Source organism: Vipera ursinii (assembly GCF_947247035.1).
Source record: "Vipera ursinii genome assembly, chromosome: 4".
Lineage (NCBI taxonomy): Eukaryota > Metazoa > Chordata > Lepidosauria > Squamata > Viperidae > Vipera > Vipera ursinii.
Genome location: NC_139514.1, coordinates 45880583 through 45896983, shown reverse-complemented (window position 1 = coordinate 45896983; position 16401 = coordinate 45880583).

Sequence of the window (16401 nt, the reverse complement as noted above, 5' to 3'; positions counted from 1 at the left end):
AATAGAATGGAATATAAAGCTGAGAAACTTTGCAAATTATTCTGTTGGGGTGGCATTTCTCACATGAACTGGCCAATAGAGCAGTGGTGGGATTCAGTCAGTTCATACCAGTTCGGCAGAAGCAGTAGCTAATTTTTTGTTGCCCAGGCCCAGAATGGACTTCCAGAAGCGGCATCCTCACAGAGAACTGGTTGTTCCCATATTTGAATCTCACCACTGCTATAGAGTCACATCCCTTGAAATAGGATATTCTCATTACCTGTACACCCTTTATTATTATTTAATAATTTCCTATGCTACATGATTTTCCCTTGCTTCATTATGCATAGCAAAATGATTCAGCAAACTGAGTCATTGACAACCACTTAGAGTGTTCATACTACCTATGTAAAGCTGAATTATACATAACAACTTCTTTATGTAAAGGAGGTAGTAACTTTGCAAATAATCTCCTACAATCTCTTAAAACTGGTTGGAAGTCAAATGCTCTTTCCCCTGATTTCTAGCCCCAGAGGCTCCTAGTTTAGAAAAAGCATAGAAACAGCTGCTTGGCAACTCTTAGTGTAACTCCATATTGCTTTCTGTAACTCGGGGGCACTGCATATCTTAATAGAGTATTTTAACTGAATTAGAACCACATCGAACTGCTTATAAACAAGAAGGTAGAAGAGATTATTATAGTAGAAAAGGCAAAGCCCTACCTAACTGCCATGAGACATGGGTATGCTCAGTACAATAAAATACTTATTGAATATGGAGTAACCACTGAATATATAATAGGGAAGGAAACTGAAGAAGGATAATTCTTTTTGCTCTTTTTAGCAGAGAATAAAGTTCTGACATGTTATATAAAACAGCAATTAAATTAGAGAAACATTCGTGCTGTGGCCCAGGCATTCTGAAAAGTACTCAGACTTTGACAGCTGTCAATTCTTAAATGTATATGACGGCTGACAAAGTTTGCATGGATAACAAAAGAAAAACAATGTATTGTTTGAAAACTGATTGCTATCTCTTCGCATATTACTCAGCTGATTATTCCCATATAATTAAACAGAAAGTGAATGATAGCCTTTTTGCATGCCTTGTAGGAATCTCTAAGAGACAACATAATATGTTTATATAGCAATTATTACAGCAATTATATTTTGCTGAGTACAATTTATATATTTAACATTTTTTGCCTATAATATTATTGTTGAAAATGTAAATATAATCCTGCTGATGCCTGGTATCTATCTTCCATGCAATTTAATACAGTGATACAAATGGCCAAGCTACTATGTAATTTCAATTTCTTGTGGTTTATTTATTTGTTAGCATGAAAATAAGAAAGGAATGCTAAGGCAAGAAGGGTCTGTTATAAAAATGTCCCTTTACACAACTGCATACTTGTTCCATTGTTTTAAAGTTGTGTGCCAAAAATGTATTTCAACCATGTTTATTTTCAGCAATGATAGTTGAATATTTGTGTATAATATTCATCTAATGCATTTTAATACTAGAAAAAAATATATCCTTTAAAAATATTTTAAAAATATTATTCAGAAAGGGGAAGGGGGTGAGAAAAAATCAATTTTAAAACAGAAGCAAAATCTGGATTTTGCTATAATTTGGTCACATTCAACAATCGATAAAAAAGCATGTAAAAGCTTTTGTTTAAAATCTCATCATTCAAGACTAACAAATTCAAGGCTTCAGCTTGGGGAGGGGACATCATATGAATAGCCCGCTATGTTAATATATTTAATTACATTTTATTTAATATTGTTATTTTATTCTCAATTCTGTGTGTCAATAACCAGAAATATCTCATACCATGCAGTATAAAATAAGTTTATTTTTGGTTTTCCAGGAATACAGATATAAGCATTAAATTATAATGTAAAATATATTGAGCAATAATAAAAGGTGTGTGAAGAGAACTCTCTATTAAACAAACATCTTAAAATCTGCTATTTACAGTTCTATTGAAAACTATTTTAATATACAGAATTTTCTGATAAAAAACATATCTTTTTAAAATGTCTTTAATGATTCCTTTATTAGCATTTATGTTTGCTTTTGATTTTCTCTAAAATGTTTGAAAATGTTTGTTTTCTTTCTTCTCTTCCAAGTACCACATTGTAGACAAAAAATCTTTTTAAGAAAATATTATTATGCAACTAAACCACAATATTTCACATGGCATAAAGCTCTCAATTATATTTTTATAAAATATTTTGTTTTACTAAATATTAATCACTTGCATATGGATTTTATAGAAATCCATATAATAAATTATTGTAAGGACTAAACATTGTAATAATATACATTAGTTAAATGTATAATTAGACTGAAAAATCCACAAACATTCAATATTAATTTGTATGTTGAGAAGTACTCTTCAGCATTAATATTTCAATAATGTATACCTACGGTATATTTATGGACTTCAGTAATTAACATTATATTCTTAATTGTATAATCTTATACAAGAATATTAATAATCAAAATGATTTCTTAGTTAATATTGTCCTAATATCCCAACAAACATAAAATTCCACAAATGAGAAACACCATATGAAGATGCCTATATTGCTAAAACAGATGCAGTGTTGTCTATACTGCCTTTAATATAAAATAGTATTTGCAATTTTTAAACAGAAGCATAGTTCTCTGTAAATTAAATTTGTAAAACAAAAGTAAATGATGGTGTACTTTCACCAGATGAAGAAAGCATTTTAAGAAGATTAGCATTAACAGAAGTTGTTTTCACACTCTATATGCAAGTAAAAATAATGAAATTAAGATTGAGAACAAAGATAAGAAACTCAATAGAAATAAAATAATTAAGATTGGCAGAGAAGCTATTTTTATGCACATCAATCTTACAATAATTGTTCAAGTCAAATGAAAAATAAAATCTTACTAAGCATTCTCTAAAGCTTTCTTAACAAAGGGGCTTGTGGCCCTTTCATGCACAGAGACACACAAACCTTAACCCTTGACCTTTTCTCAGTTGACAAAATAAGAATACTGAAAATGTTACATATCATATAAATGATCATTTTGTACAAATTCTTTCTTCTCTATTCTTGGGTTAGGAAAAGGTGCTCTATTCAGAAAGAGTCCAAGACAAGCCTGCTTTTTAACTGTCATGTGACTCTTTTTTCCCCCCTAAAACCCATGTGCTCATGTATCATTTTACTCCAAAATATCTATGCAGATTTCAGCTCAACCTGGCTTTGCTCTGAATGCATGACATAAACTCTGTGGGAGCATGAGAACTATCTCTCTTAAAAGCAAGGTCCTCATAGTTGGCCTGTAACCATGGAAGCAGATGTCTCTTTTTTGCTTGAGTTTTTTTTCCTTTTGCTTATCCCTGCTTACCTCTTTGCAGCCCCGAGCTGCTCCTTATTGTTAAAAGGAGGTTGGCTTGATTTTTCTTCATCGTGAACGAACTTGTCTCTTTTTTCAAAGGCTCTGATGCTGCAGGTCATCGGTCTAGACTGTTTGGACGGTCCAGAGAATAGCCTTGAAGTAACCCTTGCTCTGTCTGTGCCACACCACCAGCCGAGCAACTGCAGAGTGTGGGGGGACATTGGAGATCTGTTTTTGAAAAGAAGTCCGTCTGATTTTGCCATTGTGCCTTTTCACTCATCGATCGAATGAATATCGAACCTTCTGTCGTTGCATGTGTGAAATAGATAGCTTAGCAAGCATATTTAAGCTCAATCCTATGCAAAGGGCCAAACTGTTATTCTGTTCTTCCTAATTTTCATTTTGTGTTCTCCAAGAGGTGTTCTCCATCAGAAATCTCTTTTTAATATATATATTACCTAGTTACATGCTAATGTTAAATGCCATCTATACATTCACATTTCCTCGTCCTCAGGCTACATCAGCTAGCACCTTTATCTTCTAAGATTTGGAAGTTGTTTTGTGTGTGTGTTTGTGTATGTTTGTGTGTCCAGTTCCCTTAAAGTTCATAACTGAGCAAAACATCTGTGTTTTAAAAATAATTTACTGAAGGGAAATGTGAGTTCTCATAACCAGTCAAACATGTTCTAAAATCACACTGTGGTGTACTGACAGTTATTATACTAATTATTATACTAAAGCTTATCAGAGGAAAAAATTAAACATATTCTAATATTTTATGTGATAAAGTAACTGCTTCTCAGAATATTTTTTCTAAATGGGAAAAAGAAAATGTCTCTCACAAATGTTCACACAAAGAACCAAATACGAAGCATTCTTATATTATTTTATATCATCCAAATAAACATCAGTCTGAAAACAATAGGCAATGTTCTTTAACTGAAACATATTTATGTTTTTGATGAAACAAAAGCACATGAAATTTATGTGGAAATTTATTAAATCAACCATAATTCAAATGCATTTGCTTTCTTTTTAAAAGGTCCCAAGGTACCTAAATGAGATATTCTGAAATTCATTCATACTATTTTGCTTATATTCAAACTCTATGAACAAATCTCTGTCACAAATGGAAATTAAAAAAAAAGTTCCCACACTGAAAACTGTGGGGATGTGCTCATTGTAGCCTTTATACTGATCCAATGAAATTCAAATCAAATAGGCTTACATTTTCTTCTGGGGGTCGTTTATCCAGCATTGTCTATATATGGCTTCAGCATCTATATATGTTTTCAGATATCACTGACTCTGTACTTGGAGACATACCTATTTTTTTTCTAATTGCCAAAGGCAAAGGGGAGGTGCACTAACGAATAAAGAAGGTTATTGTGACAGATGAAACATAATTCACAATGAATACTCTTTTCATTCAGACTTAACATGGAAGAAGATTAGTCCAAGCTGAATTTTAGGAGAAAAAGTAGCCTTTATTCCAATAATAAAAGGACAGGCCAGAAATTGGAAAACTACTGTAAATGCAAACAGGATTTTGCTCATGATTTTGGATTGTTTCATACCAGAAGAAATATTAAACTGAGGAAAGTTGAAGATAAATAGCCAATAGAAACCAAAATGATGTGTGATTTTTTTTTCTAGACGGGATCATGATGAATGCTTATAACTATGTTTCTTCTTCATTTGACAGAGATTTAATTAATGAAAAATGTTTTTTTTTTCCTTCAGTAAATGCGTTCTTTGAAAGTAGGTATTCCTTTTTATATGTTTACTAAAGTTACCTTTCTTTATATTTGTTAATAATTTTTTTAGACTTTGTTTATATATACAAGGGGGTTAAATTTAGTGAAATGTATCACAATAATTATTTTGCTGTATGCAAATATGTTGGATATCAAATGTTGATTTGGAGTAATAATTGGCTTAAATTTTAATTACTGCTTATAAGAATTTTACTAATTTTGTTTCTTTTTACATGCTTTGAAACTACTAACAAAGTAAGTTAATAATTATTTGATATGCTAGATTTTTTTAAAAAAAATGTTGTCCTAAACTGTTTTCATTTCTTTCACAGCAAGTTTGTTTGACTAAGGGATGTGCATATTTTAAAATTTGAACATTTTTAATTTTATCCATGGTTATATTAGATAACTGTTGGTAGCTATTATACAGATGAATGCAAGATATGAGCATCCTGAAAAGAAAATATCTAAAAGATATGCATGGAAAAGATGTTCTATATATTTAATGTTATTACTTATTATAAAATAGGTTAAAAATATTTTCAGGAAATTAATATTATCAAAATATTTCAGATAATTGAACTTCTATAGTTGCTCATCTGAAAATCTCACTGAGTCAACCAGAATGGCTTTGAGAATCCAAATATAGGATTGTACTATGTCTGTTTAATATATGACTTCTATTTTCAGCTATATTGCTAGATGCTATGATCCCTAACTTCTAAACAATATGCTGTATATTTCAGCAACCTATGAACATTAAAGAAACTTGTGAATTAAGATTCCATAAAACAACAGAAGATTGTCCATTGAATTACATTTGCATAAAATTTTATACAAATTTTATACAATTTTATTATAGGAAAAAATCACCTCAGAACATTCTCAGAATACAATATTTCTCAATGTTTATTTAATCAAATATAACCTTTCTTTTATAAAAAAAATAAAAAAATAAGTCAGCAATGATGAAAAATAAGGGTAGAAAAAAAAGCAAGAACAGTTTAGCATTATGAACAAGAAAGATTTTTTTTAAAACTTTCCTTTAATTAAATATCTACATTTCTATTTATTATCTAGAGAAAACCATTAGGTGATAAAACACATACTTTTTTGCTTTTCATTTTAAATGATACTCATTTAGATTTATTTAATCCTTAGAGAATTTTTTTTACATAAACTGTAACTGATTATTTAAAATATTTAAAACTTAAAAGATCATATTTTGAATACTGCTAAATTTGTACATGGGCATGTTTAGAAAAAGAAAGAATTGAAGCTGGTAATCTATCTAAAGAATAAGATATAATAATTCTATCTGAATTTTCTACTTTTAAGTTAATCAGTAAAATATGTCATTATATTGTAAGCTATTTTTTTTAATAAAAAACATGTTCTAGAAGATGGAATAAAATTGCAACCTGAAATACTTCAAACACTGCATTGGATATTTTCAATACTAATTCAGAATATCAGAATGTATGAAAATGCATTCTTCAAACTGTATTTTTATTTAAAAGTGCTTGTGGTTTATTTTCCATGACTTTGGATCGTTAATTATTATATAAATTCTGGCTAGTGCTGAACCATACTGAAATAAAAATATTTAGATTAGTTGGGGCTGGGAGCAATACGCTAGGTCTTTCTTTCTTTTAGATACTATGATTTCATAAGACAAGCTGGAGGGGAGTCAAATCTGCCACATGCTGTGTGAAAAAAATGCCACCCTGGTGTGAACAAAGGGTTTAGAATGGAGTCAAGAAGCGTGCAAGCTCAATGTCTAAGCTTTTCCTGTGAATTGTTCTGCCACAACCTGCAGGATATCAAGTGGGCTGGAAAGAATAGAGAGCTCTTGGAAGCTACAGCAGAGAAACACTTGCAATCCAAAGTAGAGAGAGAGAGAGAGAGACAGACAGACAAACAGCCTCTTTTGTTTTGTGCTTCCTTCGGCAAACTATTACCCAAAACAGAAACCAAATTTCAGACAAAAATTTAAATAAAACTCCAAGATCGGCTAAAGAATCGTTATTAGCTCCCTTTACATCTTGAACTAAGTGTTGAAATTTATTAATAATGTAAATCATAGCATGGATCTTTCAAGTGTTGTTCCAAATGGGCTTTAATGGCACAAATGTAAAAATACTACAAAATACATCAAAAGGCTCTGAAACCATTTTGTGAACTGAGACTGAATAAAGCATTCACTATCTCATTCTGTTATATTTTGGGTTTAAGTGACAATAAAATTTAGTTTTAGACTGAATGAGATCCTTTACTTGCCTAGTTGATTACCTGAAAAAAGTTATTATCATGCTTACAGTTATTATTAGAGAGTATTACAGTATATTATCTTTTACCCTGCATTAAAAAATTCTAGCAATATAAAATTTCAAAATACCGAATAATAATGATCCTATGATTTTCATTTTGTTTATAGAATCAGTTAAATTTCTTTAAAGTATAACATTACAAGCAAATGGAATGTATGTAACACTGAATCCTTGCTTCTTGAATGGATTATAAACTTATTTCTAATTACTCTATAGCTTTAATTCATTTGAATTATAATTTGAAAACCTAACACTTTTAAGCTTTAATACTATATCATATTATAAAAAATAAAATAGATTCTCTGTCCTGCCCTATAATCTCCTATTTCAGCTCCTATTTGTTATTTTTTTTTTTGAATAATAGGAAAGAAGAAGACAGGGAAAGTATATAGTATATTTTCCCACAAAAGAAATATAGCATTCATGGCAAATAGACTGAATCAATCTATTCATGGGAAGAGACTGATTCAATCTGAACATATTATTATGAATTCAGTATAGGTGTTATTAAATGAGTCATTCTCTACTCAGGAATATTCTGCTGAGCACAATTATACTTCAGAAAGGCCTATTCTGCTATGAAACTGTTTCGTTGTGAAGTTGAAGCAGAAATACTAAGGCTGTAAGTTAAGACATAGTACTAAATTACAAATTTAAGATGACAAACACATCTTGGCCAGTCGGTTTAAAAATAATCTGACCATTTGCTAGTATAATCAATCCCTGTACTGAGCAACATTTGTATATTTTCCTATTACCAGATTTGTAGCAATGAGTGAATTCATCATTCCTAAAGGAGAGTATAACTAAAATTATTTAGAATCCCCCCGCTCATTTTATAAGTATAGCAATATTGCATTAAGTTGGAAAAAATATGTCAACAGCTTTAATTACTCTGAACTCATGTGAGTTAATTTGGTTTCCTTTCTTTGTTCTGTATTATCACTTGTCCTTTTTTTCCTCTTTGCAATAGAGTATATGACTTCTTTTTCCTCCCAACTAAAATAGGCTAAATTTCCATCTTTCATCTCTCCAATTTTTACAAATGTAGTATACTACATCTACACAGAGACACAGATATGTTTACACCATGCCTAGTGTTCTGCTTTTTATTTTTGTTATCTTTATTTGTATCTTATAATATCATGCTAACTTCTTCCAACTTCTTTATTCTCTATCCCTTATATACCCTCCATTATGTGTCTTTTAAAAAATTGGGCCACATTTTTCTCTGTAACCCATCTAAAACATATCCTCTTTTACTCTTCATTACACTTGTTTCTTTGTACTCCCATCTCTTGTTTGTTCTTTTTTTCTTTCTTCAATCATTACTCCTTTCCCTTAAATCTTTTTCTCAAAGTCTATGCAATTTAATAGCACCATCACCACCACCACCGCTATTAACACAGTAGAAGAAGATATTGATAGAAGATAGCAAGATTGTACCAACTTCATCTGTCCTTTAAAAGGAGCAGCAGCAATGGATGACAAATGATTTGGGGGCTTTGATAGTTCTTTTTACTTTCCACAAGAAAATAGGAAAAAATGCATATGTTGGATTTTCTTAGAAACGTCTGCTCAGAGTCACCTTGAACTGCAAAATGGACAACAAGTGAATTTAACAACAACAACAACTGTCTGGCTGTGCAATGAACCATAATAATAGAAATGGGGGGACCATAAAATGGAGAACGTCATAGAAAATGAAGATGCTAAAGTGTTCAGGGGCTATAGAATTCAAACAGACAGGCACTTACAACATAACACCTCAGACTTAACAACTATCAATAAGTTAGTTGGATAATAGACATGGCAGTGCCTGGAGACAGCAAGGCAGAAGATAAAAAAAAATGCCAAGATCTGCAAATAGAAATAGAACGACTGTGGCAAAAGAAAGTAAAGATAGTACAACTGGTAATAGGCAACCCCAAAAGAGCTGGAATACCACTTGAAATCCATTGGCATTGACAAAATCACCACCAATCAATTACAAAAGGCAGCTTTACTTTCAATAGTTTACATCTTCCGATGATACCTTTAACACTCTGAACATCAACATCTGCCTATTCCAAGACTTAGGGAAGGACTCCGTAAGTGGATAAAAACGCAAAATTCAGTTTGAGCATCTAGCTGTGCAACAAATTAAAATAATAATAATAATATGCAAAGTCTAGTTTCAGCTGTATTTTAAAAATGTGTGTATATATTCATTTAATCCAGAAGCCCATAATTGTAGCATTTGGGGTTTTTATGTCACTGTCACATCTAACTCTTATTATTCTGAAATTATTTTCACATCTATAATGGGGGATATTTCAGACATTTAGGTAATTGTTCTTAAACTGTCCATTAAGCTGGAAAGTCTTCATAAGGTGGCATGCTAAAAGCTATATTGACAATTGAATATTGAATTTCCTAGAGTAAGTTTAGATAACAAAATATAAACCATAAATCTTTTTCTGGCCTTTATGTAGAACTGAGCTACCCACAATAATGTTGCATTTTTTTCCTGAGACTTGTTACTTATACCTCTTTAATATGCTGAATACATTTGGTTGACCAGAGTTCCCAGAAAATATTACTACTAGTTTTATTGAAAATGTAGGACTAAGCTAGAAACAGAAAGGACTGGCACACAAAAAGAACATAAGGATTAGGAGCAACAGAGCCAGATAGGATTAGCTTTGTTTTAGGATTAACTTTAACCTTAACTTTACGTGGAACTGATGAAGACTGTTTGGGATATATACTTGTTATGTATGTAAACTTGTTATGGTGTCATTAAGGAAAATAATAATAATAATAATAATAATAATAATAATAATAATAATAATAATAATAATAATAATAATAATAATAATAATGAGAAGGAGAAGAAGAAGAAGAAGAAGAAGAAGAAGAAGAAGAAGAAGAAGAAGAAGAAGAAGAAGAAGAAGAAGAAGAAGAAGAAGAAGAAGAAGAAGTTGGAAAGGACCTTGGAGGTCATCTAGTCCAACCCCCTGCTCAGGCAGGAAACCCTATACCATTTTGGACAAATGGCTATCCAGTCTCTTCTTAAAAACTTCCAGTGTTGGAGCATTCACAGCTTCTGGAGGGAGGTTGTTCCACTGATTAATAGTTCTAACTGTCAGGAAATTTCTCCTTAGTTCTAGGTTACTTCTCTCCTTGATTAGTTTCCATCCATTGCTTCTTGTCCTGCCTTCGGGTGCTTTGGAGAATAGCTTGACTCCCTCCTCTTTGTGGCGGCCCCTGAGATATTGGAGCACTGCTATCATGTCCCCCCTCATCCTTCTCTTCATTAAACTAGACATACCCAATTCCATCAGCCGTTCCTTATATGTTTTAGTCTCCAGTCCCCTAAAACAGGAATCTCTAATTTAGAAACCTATTGAAGTCCAAAACTTTTCTCCTGCCTTCTTCCGGTGTTCTCCTTCTGGTTACTGGATGTAGTTGCACTAATTTAAATGGCATAAATTTAAACTTTTCTTTAAAAATAAAGAGAGAGTATTTCTAACAGAGAAGAAGCACTGACAAATTTGAATTTATCGGGTGGAAATCATAAATTGACAAAAGCAAATGGTTTTTTTTCTGTTTCAGCTGTGTTTACTTGCCACTGCTGTCCTCGTCCTGCTGTTTTTCTTTCTTTCTCTTTTTGCTAAGAGCTCTTGAGCTGATTTGTTTTCCTGTTGCTGATCTGCCAGCAACAGCATTCAGTGAGCCTCGGAGGTTTCATTTTTGGCTTTTGGTTTGGGTGGATGGGAGTGGGGAAGAGAATGGGTTATAAATGTTATACACAGACAGCATAAAGCAAACAAACAAGCAGAATATGTATAATACAGTTTGCTGGTAGGGAAGATGAGAAAACCTGTAGTAAAGGAAGAAATGTAATCCACATACAGGTCCTGTTTCACTGAATGGGTAATTAAAGGATGAAATATCTTCCATTTATAGTTGTCAAAATATTTAACTTAACCAAGGATATTAAGGCTATTAGCAGGGCTTTTTTTCTCATAGAATGCTCAGAACGGAGTTCTGGCACCTTTTTTTGGATGGAACCTTGTAGGGTAGGCAACATGGGTTGTATGACATGTGTGAGTTCCGGCACCTTTTTCTTTTAAAAAAAAAGCACTGGCTAGTAGCAACATCAGTAAGTTGTTGTTGTTGTTAGCTGGAAGTTGTGTCCGACCCATCGCAACCCCATGGACAACGTTCCTCTAGGCCTCAGTAAGTTACCAAAGATCAAAATGGTAGCAATGTTAAAAATTAAACTTGTTCTACAAATTTAAATATATTTCTCTGTGTAATATTCTTTTATATATTCTTTTATATTCTTATTTGATGCAGCTGGGGTTTAATAAATTCTGATACCAACTTCTGATTATTTACTTATTTATTTATGTAGCCCAAAAAAGTTACTGGTGCTAGGACAAAATCCAAGCTAATCCAATACCTCAATGGCAGAAATGCTAGTGAAAGAAATAGCACAATTAGTACAAGAAAAAAACTGTTCAACTAAGTGTAAGTGAAAATGTATAGAATCAAAGTAAATCTTGTTCTAACACAATATGACTATTATTAAATCTATTTAAAATTAAATCTATTATAAATCATGTTTTTCCTTCCTTCTATGTATGAAATACTATGGATAAACAATAATTCTTGAATATTTTATCAGCATAAGCGGTGGTAGTTATCTTCCCCAGTTCTGCAATGCTGCCTCATTGGCATTGGGGCATGCCTACCCAGAGTATATCTTTGACCATCCCCAGGTACAGAGTTACAACCTGCCATGAGAGGGCGGGGGTGACCTGTTTACTGGGGCACCCAGCTAAGTGGCAGTGCAGCTGGGTGTGGATCCAGATATTTTCTTTTCCGGCCTTCGACCCTCCTATGGACATGATCATCTCCGGGACTACCTATTCTGGACTTGCTGGACTAACATGCGACAATATACTAGCACGGACTTGCTCGCCCTCAGGGGTGCCCCCCTCGCCTGGGTGCGACCCGCCTCTTTAAATTCTAACCTCGATGAAGGGCCCGAGTTTTGGGTCTCTGAGAGATGGCTGGACAGGGGCAGGGGCCGTCAACATAGATGTAATAAGAGGCCCCTGATTATGTTTTTATCAAAAAATTTTACGGGGTTGGGGAGAGGGGTGGGAGATAGGGGTTGTCTGGCTTTGGGGGGCGGCCAATCAACCATAGTTCAGGCAAGACTTGGGTCTGACTGCGCGGGGGGAGAACGAGGGGTCGTTGTCTCCGGGGCTCATGAGCGGGTCATGGGATTACCAATTCCCACGACGGGGAATGGCAGCAGGCGGATAGACAGGGGGCCATATCGTTACCGGGAGCGCCGTCTCCGCTATTTGCAAGCGGTGGGGCGCTCCGACCCTCTGCTTCTTTCCCGAGGTTCCGGGAGCGAGGATGTGCAGCCTCCTGAGCTCAGGCTGGTGTACCTGAATGCCAGGTCCGTGGTTAACAAAGCTCCCCTTGTTAGGGATTTAGCATGCGGACCTGGCTTGCATCACGGAGACTTGGTTGGGCCCAGAGGGTGGGGTCCCTTTGGTTGACCTTTGCCCACCAGGCTTCCGGGTGCTACACCAGCCTCGAGCTCAGGGTAGGGGTGGGGGTGTGGCGGTGATCGTTAGGGAGACCTTATGTCCGCGGGAGACCACCGTTCCTCAGATAGTCGGGTGTGAGTCTCTCTTTATGAGATTTGGCTCTGGCGCGCAGTTGGGCTTGCTGCTCGTGTACATTTCGCCTAGTGGTTGAGTTCCCCAAACTTATAGTTTTGGGAGACGTCAACCTACCATCCCTGGGAGGTTCATCTGAGCTTGCTCGGGAGTTCATGGCTTCCATGACGGCCATGGACCTGACGCAGGTAATTTCTGAGCCAACTCATGAGGGAGGCCACACCCTTGACCTGATTTTCTTATCTGGACGGTGGTTGGATGATCTTGGTGGGGGCTTTCCATTTATTACGCCCCTGTCATGGACCGATCATCACCTCCTGCGGCTGGTCTTCCATTTTGCCACCCCCCGCCGTGGGGGTACGGAGCCAACTAGATGGTACCGCCCCAGACGCCTAATGGATCCTGATAGATTCCAAGCGGCACTGGGGTCCCCACCTGCCTCCATTGCTCACAGCTCGGCGGATGCCTTAGTGGAAGCCTGGGAAAGGGCAGCCACTGAGGCACTCGACCGGGTTGTACCCTTGCGGCCCCTGACCCGGCGCAGATCCCAGCGAGCTCCATGGTTCTCCGCGGAGCTCCGGGAGATGAAGCGTCGGAAACGGGGCCTAGAGAGCTGCTGGAGGTCCAGCCGATCTGAACCCGACCGATTGCGGTTAAGAACCTACATTAGGTCTTATCTCGCTGCGATGAGGGAGGCGAGGTGTAATTACTTCTCCACCCTCATCGCGTCCGCAGATAATCGCCCGGCCGCCTTGTTTAGGGTGACTCGCTCCCTTCTTAATCAGGAGGTGAGGGAGGATCCCTTGCAGGGTCGTGCCGAGGAGTTTAGTCAACATCTGTCGGATAAAATCGCTCGGATTCGGACCGGTTTGGACTCCAGCTGGGCAGAGTCTGGCGATCAGGACGCGGGCGATCTTGTCAATGTTATCTGGGAGGAGTTTGATTCTGTGACCCCGGATGAAGTGGACAGGATTATGGGGAAGCTGAGTTCCACCACATGTTTATTGGACCCGTGCCCTTCTTGGCTGGTTTATGCAGCTAGGGAGAGGACACGAGGCTGGCTCCAGGCGGTTATATCTGCTTCTTTGAGCGAGGGTTATTTCCCCACCATCTTGAAGGAGGCGGTGGTGAGACCTCTCCTCAAGAAGCCTGCCTTGGACCCAGCTGTATTGAACAACTTTCGTCCAGTCTCCAACCTTCGCTTTCTTGCGAAGGTTGTTGAGAGTGTGGTGGTGCATCAGCTCCCTCTGGTCCTGGATGAAGCGGATTATCTGGACCCTTACCAATCGGGTTTCAGGCCCGGGCACAGCACGGAGACGGCATTGGTCGCTCTGGTGAATGATCTCTGGAGGGCTCGGTATAGGGGATATTCCTCTGTCCTAGTCCTATTAGACCTCTCGGCGGCTTTCGATACCATCGACCATGGTATCCTGCTGCAGCGTCTCAGGGGATTGGGAGTGGGAGGCACGGTTCTTCAGTGGTTCTCCTCCTATCTCCTGGGACGCTCGCAGTCGGTGTTGGCAGGGGGGCAGAGGTCGACCCCTAGGACTCTCGCTTGTGGAGTTCCTCAGGGGTCGGTCCTCTCGCCTCTCCTGTTCAACATCTATATGAAACCGCTGGGTGAGATCATTCGTGGTTTTGGAGTTGGGTATCATCAATATGCTGATGATACCCAACTTTTTATTTCGACCCCAAACCACCCCAGTGATGCCCTCGCTGTGATGTCCCGTTGCCTGGAGGCGGTTCGGGTCTGGATGGGGAGGAACAGACTTCAACTCAACCCTGACAAGACTGAGTGGCTGTACATTCCGGCTTCCCGGGACACCTGGGATGTTCCACCTCTTTCTATGGGGGGTGAGCTTTTACCCCCTGTGGATAGGGCTCGCAACTTGGGAGTCCTCCTAGATTCACGACTCACTTTGGAGGATCACATAGTGGCCGTGACTAGGGGGGCTTTTGCCCAGGTTCGCCTGGTGCACCAGTTGCGGCCCTATCTGGACTGGGAGGCCTTATGTACGGTCACTCATGCGCTCGTGACCTCTCGCCTAGACTACTGTAACGCTCTTTACATGGGACTTCCCTTGAAGACTACTCGGAGGCTCCAACTGGTACAGAATGCGGCCGCGAGAGTTGTCTTGGGAGTTTCCCGGTACTCCCATGTTACACCTTTGCTCCGTGAGCTGCATTGGTTACCAGTTGTCTTCCGGGTAAGGTTCAAGGTTTTGGTTATGATCTTTAAGTCCCTACATGGCATGGGTCTGCGATACCTCGAGGACCACCTGCTGCTGGCGTCGACTCCCCTCCGCCCTATGCGCGCCCACAGAGAGGGCCTCCTCAGGGTGCCTCCTGTCAAGGAATGTCGACTGGTGGCCCCCAGGGGGAGGGCCTTCTCTGTGGGTGCTCCGGCGTTATGGAACCAACTGCCGGTTGAGCTCCGGATGGCATCAGACCTCCGATCCTTCCGTCGCGGGTTGAAGACCCATTTATTTGAACTAGCGTGTCTGGCCTGATGGGGGTACATGGGTTTTTTATAGGCTTGTTTTATTATTCTAGTTTTAACTTGGGCATTGATTTAATTGTCTTTTAATGTTTGTATTGTTATTTATATTTATGCCCTGTGAACCGCCCTGAGTCCCTTTGGGAGAAGGGCGGTATAAAAATCTCAATAAATTAAATTAAATTAAATTAATTGTGTCAGGGGTATTATTAGAAATAAATGAGTAAACAACACCAAGATTGTATTTTAAGGCAGTTCTCCCAGTAGGGTGACCCAAGGCATGAAGATCACCTAAACATTTCAGCTAAAGCAACCAAGTGGCTATATCAGGCAGCATCAATTCTGGAGAAAGATTTACCAGTTTCTGCCACTTCAAGGTATACCAAGCAAAGGACAGACAACATTGGAATTGCAGGAATGCTACTTTATTGTTATAGAATATGATATCAGAATCTAGAAAAATTTGTCCATGTTTCTTATACATCACAAATATTTTGAATTGGGGTATTTTGAGTTTCTTCAATCACTGAAAATAAAAAATTTATCCTAAATGGTTCTTTCATGTCTTCGCTAAGGTCACTCTTAATTCCTTTACAAATAGCAAAAAAACAAAACCCAACCAGATTTAACAGAATGTGCATACCATTGCACAATATCTTTAATTTCATATGCTAGCAAAATAATGCTTATCCAACACAGATTAGAATGTTACATGGGAAAGGAGGTGCCAGATGTTCATGCTGGTTTTAGAAAAGGCCAAGGAA